Source organism: Engystomops pustulosus, chromosome 4, assembly GCF_040894005.1.
Source record: "Engystomops pustulosus chromosome 4, aEngPut4.maternal, whole genome shotgun sequence".
Taxonomy (NCBI): Eukaryota; Metazoa; Chordata; class Amphibia; order Anura; family Leptodactylidae; genus Engystomops; species Engystomops pustulosus.
In genome coordinates, this window is record NC_092414.1 from 120,070,394 (window position 1) to 120,081,314 (window position 10,921).

Here is a 10,921-nt window from a genome sequence, read left to right on the forward strand (position 1 = left end):
CACATTTTATTTTCCATTAATCATTAAAGAATTAAATTTTACTGCACTTTTGTCGTTCTCTATCGAAATTGGTGCAGATCCATTTGAATAGAATCTCTTTTGCATTAATGCCGTGTGGATTTTCTATAGAATGACAGCAAATTCAGAAATCAAATTCCACATAGGAAATTGTGAGGCATTAATACAGAAATGATACTGGTAAAAATTGGTAAAATAACTCTTCATTATACAAACAAATATTTTTTCTTTCTAAAACTGTACAACCCCTTTAACATCATTCTTTAAAGCACAATGGATGTTGGCCTTAAAGCAAACCTGTCCCCAGGAATGTCATTTTTAGCTGATGTCAGTTGCAATAGCCTATGATATGCCAATTTTAAAAATACTTTTGTCAACATTCTAGATCATTTGAATAATGTGTATAAGTTTAATACACATTCCTGGCTTCCTGCTAGCAGTGTGTGTGGCGAGTTCTTGGGGCTGTTGATTGAGCTGCAGCTTATATGTGCCTGTCATCATGCATTCTTCCTCTCCTCCACCCTATCCCCTCCCCTCTCTGCTCAATGTACATGACCGGAAGTGGTGAGAGGTGAGGGATCTGCTTGAGTTTGGAGGAGAAGAGACCGACACAGGCACACACAGGTTACTGCTGCACCTCCCTAAGACTCACCCCACACTGCTGGAAGGGAGCCAGGTAATATGAATTACATTTCTATAAAGTACTGAAATTATTCAGAATGCTGACCAAAAGGCATTTTTAAAATCAATTTAGCCTAGGCTATTATCAGTCATCAACTAAAAATGACATACCTGGTGACAGCTTCCCTTTATACTTTTCATTGACCTTGACTACAAAGAGAATAACCATAACCCCTTCACGTCACTAGAACACAAGATTTATTTCAAATAAACCATTTACTACCCAAAAACAGGTATATTGTGACTTTACATTTCATACATTGAGGCAATGTATGGTATTTTCAGGAATCTTGGCATATCAAGCCATATTTTTATGCCCCTTCAGCCCAAAGGCGGCAGTGTAAGGCAACTTCATTTTTCTTAAAATGCCTTTAATGGTCACATCTGCTTCAGTGGCACTAGAGGAACTGGAGGGCAGACTGCCATCTAATAGATTTCTTTTACCTCTCATCAAAACTTTAAGACTGGCTGGTGTTACTTGCTATGAAAATGGGTTAAAATTATAGTTCCCTTTTCTTGCTATTGCATCCAGTTGGATAATCTGGTATAACATCACACTACACTTTTATCACTATAAAGTGAAAATGTGCTGTGGCCATCAATGTCAGCTCCTGGGAGAGCTTATAATACAAGTACATAATGAAGAGTGGATACATTTCAAAACGCCTGCAGAACATTTTCTAACTTTCTTAAATATAGCATATTATATAGCATGTTATATGTGTATTGGAGCTACTTTGTAAACATGTTATTTAAATTCTGTGCAATGCTACCAGCATATTCACCCCCACTAGATGCAACTGCAAAAACGGCAAGCTATTGACGGAATTTTAAGAGGTCCAGTAGTATATAATGTCAGACAAAACAAATCTAAGATATTGAAAGTACCAGTTAAAATTGACTGATAAAAACTTATAACTAAAGTGATATGACCATGACTTAAGTGTGAACTGAGCCTAAATTCTATGTTCTACAATACCCCAAAAGCAGAACCAACTAGCGATGTATGTATTATAAGTCTCTAAAACTGAAAATGGTCTTAAACTTCTAAAAAAACTCTGAAAATCAGCATAGGTGGGGGGTTAAAACCAACCCAAGTGGGCCCTCAACCTGTTATGTGGATTTGGGACACAAAACAGCCCAGAGGACCTTATCTGGCATTTATAATTATTTAGATGTGAGTAAGATAAGGTAAATAGGACTCGCATCTGGAGCTCTCGGTACCTACAGCACCTGTGCATTGAAGCCAGGATGTACTACGGCTCCACTAGCAGCATCACACAGGCTCCAAGAGCCCTAGACCAAGGTAATTCGTTGTTAATGCATTCATGACCAGTAATCATACAGGCTGATTTGGAACACTAAACCACCAGTCCATAAGGACCCCTGGGTGGCTAGGTGTTCCAAATTCCCATGACAGTTTTTCTTTGTGACACTTTATGTCACTTTATGTTTCAGAGTTGTGCATGGCATGATTACATATATGAAAGGAAAATCTTCAATTTATATCAACCTAGTTTTCTCATTATTTGTACCGAGCTGTGCCTTTATACAGGATAGGAATAGTAGAACTGTGTTGTGCCCAAATATACAGGATAGGGGTAATAGAACTGAGCTGTGCCCATATATACAGGAAAGGGGTAGTAGTACTGAGCAGTGCCCATATATACAGGATAGGGGTAGGAGTGCAGTGTTGTGCCCAAGAACACTTAAATAACATACTAGATCTGAATACATAAAATATTCTCATTCAATACTTTGTTTTGTACAAAGTTGAATGTGCTGACAACAAAATCACAAAAAATATCAATTGGAAATCCAATTTATTAACCAATGAAAATAAATGTGGAAAAACACAGTACAGGTGATGTCCTTAAACATGTAAAAATGAGGCTCAGTATTGTAGATATATGCAATATCTATATATGTGTATTAGGCCACCATTCCAGTGGTTTAATGGTGCATTGTGTTTGCTAACTGTGTAAGAAGGAAACCTTTGTTCAAGTGTGCATGCAGAGCTGAGAACAGTTTGGCTGATTAGAGAAGCTATTAAACTGACCTTTCTTTTGAGCTGATTGAGAATCTGGAGCATCACATTTTTTTGTTCTATGAAACTCTCACAATGGCCAGAAAAAAGAACTTTCTTGTGAAACACGACAGTCTATTCTTGTTCTTAGAAATTAAGACCATTCCATGCAACAAATTGTCAAGAAACTGAATATTTCCTACAACAGTGTGTACTACTCCCTTCAGAGGAGATCACAACAGCCTCTAACCAGAGGAGAAAGAGAAGTGGGAGGCCCCTGCTGCACAACTAAGCAATAAGACAAGTACATTAGAGTTTGTAGTTTGAGAAACCAACACCTCCCAGGTCCTCAACTGGCAGCTTCATAAAATATTACCTGCCAACTGTCAGTGTCTACCTCTACAGTGAAGAAGTGACTCCAGGACACTGGCTTTCAGGGCAGAGTAGCAAAAAAAAGCCATATCTGAGACTGGCTAATAAAAGGAAAAGATTGATATGGGAAAAAGAACATAGACATTGGACAAAGGAAGATTGGAAAAAAGTGCGATGGACAGATGAATCTAAGTTTGAGGTGTTTGGATCACACAGACCAACATTTGTGAGACGCAGAACATCTGAAAAGATGCCTGACGCCATAAGTCAAGAATGGTGGAGGTAATGTGAAGGTCTGGAGTTGCTTTGGTACTGGTAAAGAAGGAGATTTGTATAAAAGATTAAAAGGGATTTTGAATAAGGAAGGCTATCATTCCATTTTGCAACGCCATGCCATACCCTGTGGACAGCGTTTGATCAGAGCCAATTTCATCCTACAACAGGACAATGACCTCTAAATTATGCATGAACTATTTAGGAAAGAAGCAGGCAGCTGGTATTCTATCTGTAATGGAGTGGCCAGCACAATCACCAGATCTCAACCCCATTATGCTGTTGTGGGAGCATCAAGCCAATCCAACTTGTGGAAGGGGCTTCTGGAAGCATGGGGTGAAATTTCTCCAGATTACCACAGCAAATTAACAACTAGAATGCCAAAAGTCTGCAATGCTGTAATTGGAGCAAAGGGAACATTCTTTGATGAAAGCTAAGCTTGAAGTAGAAAATTATTTTTTCAAATGAAATTTTTTTTTCAAACCTTGTCAATGTCTGGACTATATTTTCTATTCATTTAGCAATTCATTTAAAAAATTAAAGTATGAGTTTTCATGGTAAACACTAAATTGTCTGGACGATCCTAAACTTTTGAGCAGTAGTGTACATATACAGGATTCTCCGTGTTTGCGTGGGTTTCCTCCGGTTTCCTCCCACACTCCAAAACATACTGGTAGGTTGATTAGATTGTGAGCCCCATTGGTGAAAAGGGATCAATTTGGCAAACTCTGTGTAGCGCTGCGTAATCTGTGTGCGCTATATAAAGAATTATTATTACAGGATATGAGTAGTATTGCAGTGCCCAAGTTTTATTATACCCTAAATATTCTGAATTTACCTCTGAATTTAAATTGCTGCACATAACTCTGACAAATGTGAAATACTTCCGAGTTCATTGTGGTAGCAAGCAGTTACAGAAGTAGTCTAGGATGTTCCATTAATATCAGAAAGTCTGGGGTCCGACATGTAACTAACCAACAATTAGCAGTCTGATACAACTATAATAAAGCACTAGTAAGCGCTACTTCCAGATGAATAACTAGGAGAGACTGGGCCCTATAGCTGACTTCTTCATTGGGCCCCTCTTCCCACAATATATATTACATACATATTTGGAAACACACAAGTTTATACAGTCACACACTTTTATATACTTTTACACATAAATGTATACAGTCGTACCTATACATTTATATACTCATACACTCTTACATGCAGCATATACACATAGCATATTACACACATACCAAATATGTACACACACACAAATATACTCCCTCTCAGGAAGTCTTCTGATCCTAGGGGTGTCAGAGGCCACAGATGTGACTTCATGCAGTTCAGTAGCTGGTGACCAAATGGAGGAAGTAAAGCTGTTAGATTCTTAGTCCTGCCATCTCCTCCCTGACATTTGTTGTCTGAGCTGCCGGCTCAGCCGTGTACTGTGGAAGATGTGCAGTATAACTTGCATATAATGTTGCACATCCTCCAGATTAGATGGCTGAGCCCTCTAGCCTCATAGCTGATACCATTGTAGTTAGGCCCAGGCTGTTTCCACTTCACAGGCCACTGATGTGAAGTCCATTGGTCACTTTGCTTATTTGTAGCTCAGTCCCACTAAGACAGTGGTGGCAAACCTATGGCACGGGTGCCAGAGTTGGCACTCAGAGACATTTCTGTGGGCACTAAGACCAGGACAGACTTCACCAGATGGGACCAAATCCACCAAATCTTCCTGCAGTCCCAGGCAAAAGATGCTGATTTCAGCGCTATTTTAAAGCTGTTTGAAACTATAAAAATTGAGAAGATGTTGAAAAAACGGCATTATCTTTGGAGGTCCTCCTGCTGGACTCCATTCTTCCTCTACTGAGAGACCCTGGAGAGAAGCTATAATGTCTGAGTTTGAATTTGCCCTACTTTTTTCAATTGTATTGGTTTCCTCAGGGGGCCGATACGATTGAAAGATTGGAAGAACAGGTAGCAATAAGTTACTGCTTAAAATGCCATGTTGGCACTTAAATAAGTGGATTTTTGTTGTAGTTTGTCTCCAAAAGGTTTGCCATCACTGCACTAAGGGGTGCTGTACTTGGTAGACTGTAAACTCTTCTAGGATCAGATCATCTGGGCGCCTGATCTCATACAACCACTGATCTGATATTCATCACGTATATGCAGAGCTAATCACTAAAGAAATTCTGCAATACACCTTTAAGGTTATTTTAGTCTACAATCAATGGTTTCCAGTAACAACTAGCAGAATTGTGATATTGCAGTCTTTAACAAAGAATCAGAACAACATAAGGTGCATGATACATTTACATAGTTACACAACGTTTTATCATAAGAATTTATTTCTGGAAATGGAATGTAAATTGAGAAAAGACTGACCTATTCTCTCGCATTGGATGCAGATTGGTAGGAGATATACCATATATACTTGAGTATAAGCCGACCCGAGTATAAGCCGAGACCCCTAATTTTAACATTAAAAAAAAATGAAAAACCCATTTACTCGAGTATGAGCCAGCTGTGGGAAATGCTTTGGTCACAGCCTCCCAAGTATATGGCCAGCCAGCCCCCGGCAGGTCCTCTTCTATACAGCGATGCTCCGGCCTCGGCTCCGTGTCCCCACAGCGTCTGTCGCAGGCACCATGACATCAGCTACTCACTGACATCATAGTGTGTACCGATGCCGACGCACATAGTTGAACATCAGCGAGCAGCTGACATCACGATCCCTGTGACGGACAACGCGGGGACATGGAGCTGATGCCGGAGCATTGCTGTGTAGAAGAGGACCTGCTGGGAGGCCTCGAAGATGGGTACACTGTTTTTGTTTTTCTTGAGTCAAGTATAAGCCGAGAGGAGGTTTTTCAGCACATTTTTGGTGCTGAAAAACTCGGCTTATACTTGAGTATATACGGTATATTAAAAGGATTTAGAAGTTTAGTCTACACCTGAGAAATAAAAAAAAAATGCATGGCACATGTAATTCGTCTATGGTCCATATCTACAGATTAGTTGCTTTTTAACACAAGCATGGGACCCTTAAAAGGGTTAAGACAAGCTAGTGACTCCTTTTTAGTTTTTCTGTGTGTGTATCTGCAAAAACAGGGGGCATATGGATTGATTTGGCATACATATAGCTCAAAAATAAATTACACACAGATTGCAAAATGGGCCTTGGATTTGTTGTTTGCTGCCTGAGACTGCACTCACAAGATGCATTGTTTCGTGTTTTCTGCTGCGTTAGACACATTCTAAAGGTTTGAATTGTGATCACATGCTGAGGTTACATTGCTTATTAGCAAATGCAGTAGAAATGCGAACGTGTGAATGTGGCCTGATAATGGTTTACTCACTTGTGCGTAGGTTTCCTAAAAGTGAACAAAGGCCCAGTCAAATTATTGAAGTGGAGCATCATTCACAAGGAGGATTATAGGGACGGTACCAAGTTTTCTGCTCAAAAAGAAGCCAATAAAAAGGGACCCCCGCAATTACAAATATGTACCCCTTGGCAATCTTACTAATAGTTGGAGCAGGGGAAAGAAGAAAAAATGCTGATATTGCGCTGCTCTTGATTCACAACGTTTTATTGGTCAACAGGTTACATTGATGGTCTAACGCGTTTCGGGGCATCAGGCCCAAATTAGAAAGTGTCCTAATGCCGTTCGACCAGATTCACTTTATGCTAAGGTATAGTCAGTCATACAGAAGGGGGACGTCTTGGTCAACCACCTTGAGTATACTTGTAAGCAGCGTGGGGGTGAGTTAAGGTTGTCTGATCTGAGCCGGAAGGAACTGTGAAGCTGTGTGTGTTAATGGGTGGAGCGGCAGACAACCATTGCACTCAAATAGACAGTGCCAGAGATATCAAAGTGCTGTGCACAACTCTTTCATTAATTCCCAAACTATGGAATGGAGCAGCAGCAAATATGTTTTCATTTAGTATGAACAGGACCTTCGTTCTCCAGATCACTGTTGGTCTGTTCACATGATCATAAGGAGTCCAAGCAGATGGAAGTCCACTGATCAGATTGTTATCCCCTATCCAGGAAAAAGGGGATTGGCACAACCTCTTTCAGTGTAACTTTCAGTCCACAACTAATCACTCAGGGTCCCAGTAATCTGACTTATTTCCGATCTTTTAAATAGGGGGCACATGTCTGTGGTGGGACAGACACTTGAAATCAAGAACTTTCAACTGAAGTAGGTAGAATATCTTGTGGAGGATTACACTGAAAGGCAGACTTTAAAGTGTTTTCATTAAAAATAAAAGTCATCATCACTCAGGCACCCATCTAGATGTGAAAGATAGGAGAGGCAAGTCTGTAGATGAACAAATATCATCACAATTGCTCATAATTCTGAAGAATAGGCTTATTATTTGAAAAAGATGGGCCTTTGTGAAGTCAACCAAAGAGGTAGTTGGGGGATAAGTCTACCTTCCAAAGGTCACGCACATCCTACTTAATAAGAGAACTTTAGCTAAAGTATCGAATGTGACAGAATGGATAAATAGCCCTGTATTCAGAAATTCTAAAAAGGAAGTGATTGGTTAAGCTGACAAGAAGAATTAACTATCCAGTCACCGTTTCATTTGCGACTTTGGTTATATAAACTGGTATTTTAAGTGGTCTCTGAATGGAATTATTCAGAAAGTTTATACTGCTCATCCAGTCTATGTCAGACAGTATAAGCAACAATGTAATCAGATGGCAGGAGTTTGAACACAATTGAACATGGAGCAGAAACAATCCCATCTGTGCCCACCATTAAGAAATGATACTTTTCAATCACATTCCATATAAGAGTAGTTAATAACATGATGACGCCTCCTATGCTGCCATCTTAACATCTGTAAGCAATATGAGGTCACATTTCGCAGCATTATGTTCGGAAGCTGCTGTTGTATTTTGTGTAGTGTTGTACGGTAGACTATTCTTATCTATTACTGTGGTTATTATTTGTAAATATGACACAAATGTAGCACGGTGCGCCACATTAGATAAGCCAAATCAGCTTAGAATCATCATGAATAAAAGGAGCCATTGCAGAGGATCGAAATTCCACTGATGTATGGGAGCTGCATTGTCGGTCTGCCTTCCATGTATTCCTGATACAATGGCATTGATTTCTACAAATAAAACATTTAGCACAGTCAAATGATCTGCATCCAGCAAAGCGAATATCTTTGGAAAGGATTCCTTTTTTGTCTTTGTGTAGAATTATTGCCTGGACAATAGAATATTTTCAATGAACCCAGTCAAAATCCTCAAAGGCTCAAACACAGATGACAAATGCAGGTATTTGGCTTTTTTAAAAAATAATCTTTTTTTGGGGGGGGGGGGCATGTGGAATCTCTGTAAGGTAGATGGAGGTAAAGTTGAGAGAATTGACATTTTCTTGAGACATTCAAAGACATAAAACCAATATTTTGAAAAAGTAATGATGGCCTTGAGGTGTTTCATCCTGACAGCTGCTGCCTGGAATACAGAATGCTTTAAAAAGCTGCCAGTTTATTAAAGAAATGTGCATAATAAGCATCAGTCAGGTTTATCACGTCTCTCTGCCAGCATTAATCCCTTATCACACTCTAGCAAGTAGCTTTTAAGGCTCCTTACCTTTTGCTGAATATTTAAGCCAGTCACTGCCTCTGAACCAGGTCCAGTGTCACTTCAGTGGCTGCATAGCATGAATGCAGACAGACAGCCTTCCCCATGCTATCACTGGCTCCGCTTTACTCTAGTACAATGCACCCAGCCTCAACCGCTCATGCCTTTGATAAACTTGCATACACCGAAGTAACATACTGGAGGGGTTTTGGCATGCTGCTGACTTGCTTTTTATGTTGTCAGACTGTCCTTCAATAGTTTTTCCAGAACAAAATCACCTGCCTAGGGGATCAGCCCTAATATTTTTGGTTGTATGAGAATATTGCGGGCTGAGTTGTCACCTTATATTGGTGAGACTGTATGGTGTGATAAGAGGAAACACTGGGGTTATTGGATACAGCACTATCAGACCGGATGTAGATACTATACATGAATGCTGACATAGATGATCCCATATTTTGCACATGTTCAATACGATCAATCTATATTGATCTGATTGGTCTGCAATTTAAGTTATAGCCACCTATGGAAGATGAGCCCAAATCCATATACAGTGATATAAGATCCACTTTAGTCCTCTTCCCATTGCAAAGCGCAAAGTTAATTCAAAGGAAATGGAGAGGATAACGGATGGCATATGAAAGTCAGAATAAATTCCACTAAAAGGTCACAGACAGCGGGGATAGAAATGTGTTGATTTTCATGCCTTATAAAATAAGGCTGTACATACTGTACATATACAATTCAATGATTTCATTCTTCACTACATATGTTAGCATTGCTTTGATAACAACCAATTGCCATCACCATAAGAAACATTGGGTGATACATCCTGAGCCCCTAATGTATCACTGCAGACTGCAGAGTTAAAAGCAGCAGTCCAAATTGGCTTAAATGCTTTCTGATCCCCTCTGCCATTCCTGAATGCCAATGTGCAGCATGCTTGTCATGCCATTTAAATACCCAGATCTTAAGAGAACCGGTAGAAATCCATTCATTGCTCAATCACAGCTACCAGCCCCTGCACTCTCCAGACAAGTGCAGCATTTCTTTGTTGTTTCCAGCTAATAACCCCAGCTATTTACTAGGAGACACAGAATGAATCCCCTTGACAGAAAATTCTTGCATAGCCATTGCTTATTTGGGGATAAAATGCACATCCAGCAGCATAAAGACATTCTCCACAGCAGCAGCTGACAATTGTAAAGACAACATATACTGCACAAGCCATGCCCCTCCGTACAGCATCCTTCACAATAACCTGATATAGGTCCTGTCTTCTAAAGACAACAGGAGCCCAGAGGTGGATAGCACAATGGTGCTGCCATTATTTATTCCCATCTGCTATACTGATGCTAAGATATGCTAGGCAAGCTCCAGTGTATAGCATATACAATGACAAACACATCCCCAGTCATCTCCTACCTTATTGTCATCCTCAGCATCTCCATCATCCGGAATTATTTAAGTCACCCATACTGATCCATACCATTTTCAATTGGAATTATTCTCCCTGATAGATGAATCCTCAGCTGTGCTGAGCTCTATATTTTTCCAGCGCGGATGCCTAGAATTTTCTGCACAATCCAGACACAGCCACAAACTGCAGCTGAGCTCCCTTTCTCCCCTCCCTTTAAGAGAAGAAGCTAGTGCTCCCCTTAGTCTCTCCCAGCCTGTTCTTGCTGTCTTCCCCTCCCCCTTCCAATCTACACTCAGTGCAGCCCAGTCAGGGTCATTTACATCTCTCAGCATGGTGACCCCTCAGCATCCTTCCCTCTGCACTTTGTAGGGTCTGCTGCACTACAAGGTGCTGCTACATAGAATGGAAAAGGTAAATATAAAGCCTTTACATAAATAATACAGCAACAACTATTGTAATAAGAACATAACATACATGTATCAGCCAGATGGAACATGCTGTACATACATGTAGCATCTC

The 10,921-nt window shown here is 40.1% G+C and overlaps 1 protein-coding gene across 10 annotated transcripts in view; it reads right to left on the reverse strand.

Moving 5' to 3' along the window:
- MAGI2 (membrane associated guanylate kinase, WW and PDZ domain containing 2) overlaps positions 1 to 10,921 on the reverse strand; it is a 546,118-nt gene that overhangs the window by 285,759 nt on the left and 249,438 nt on the right. Inside the window, exon 1 of one of the 10 annotated variants that reach the window (XM_072147247.1) lies at positions 10,408 to 10,637. The exons of 8 other annotated variants lie outside the window; for them this stretch is intronic. The gene's annotated coding sequence lies outside the window, so the exon portion shown is untranslated. Of the gene's footprint in view, positions 1 to 8,991; positions 9,132 to 10,407; positions 10,638 to 10,921 lie in introns of those variants that run through there. One more of the 10 variants, XM_072147248.1, reaches the window with a different exon arrangement.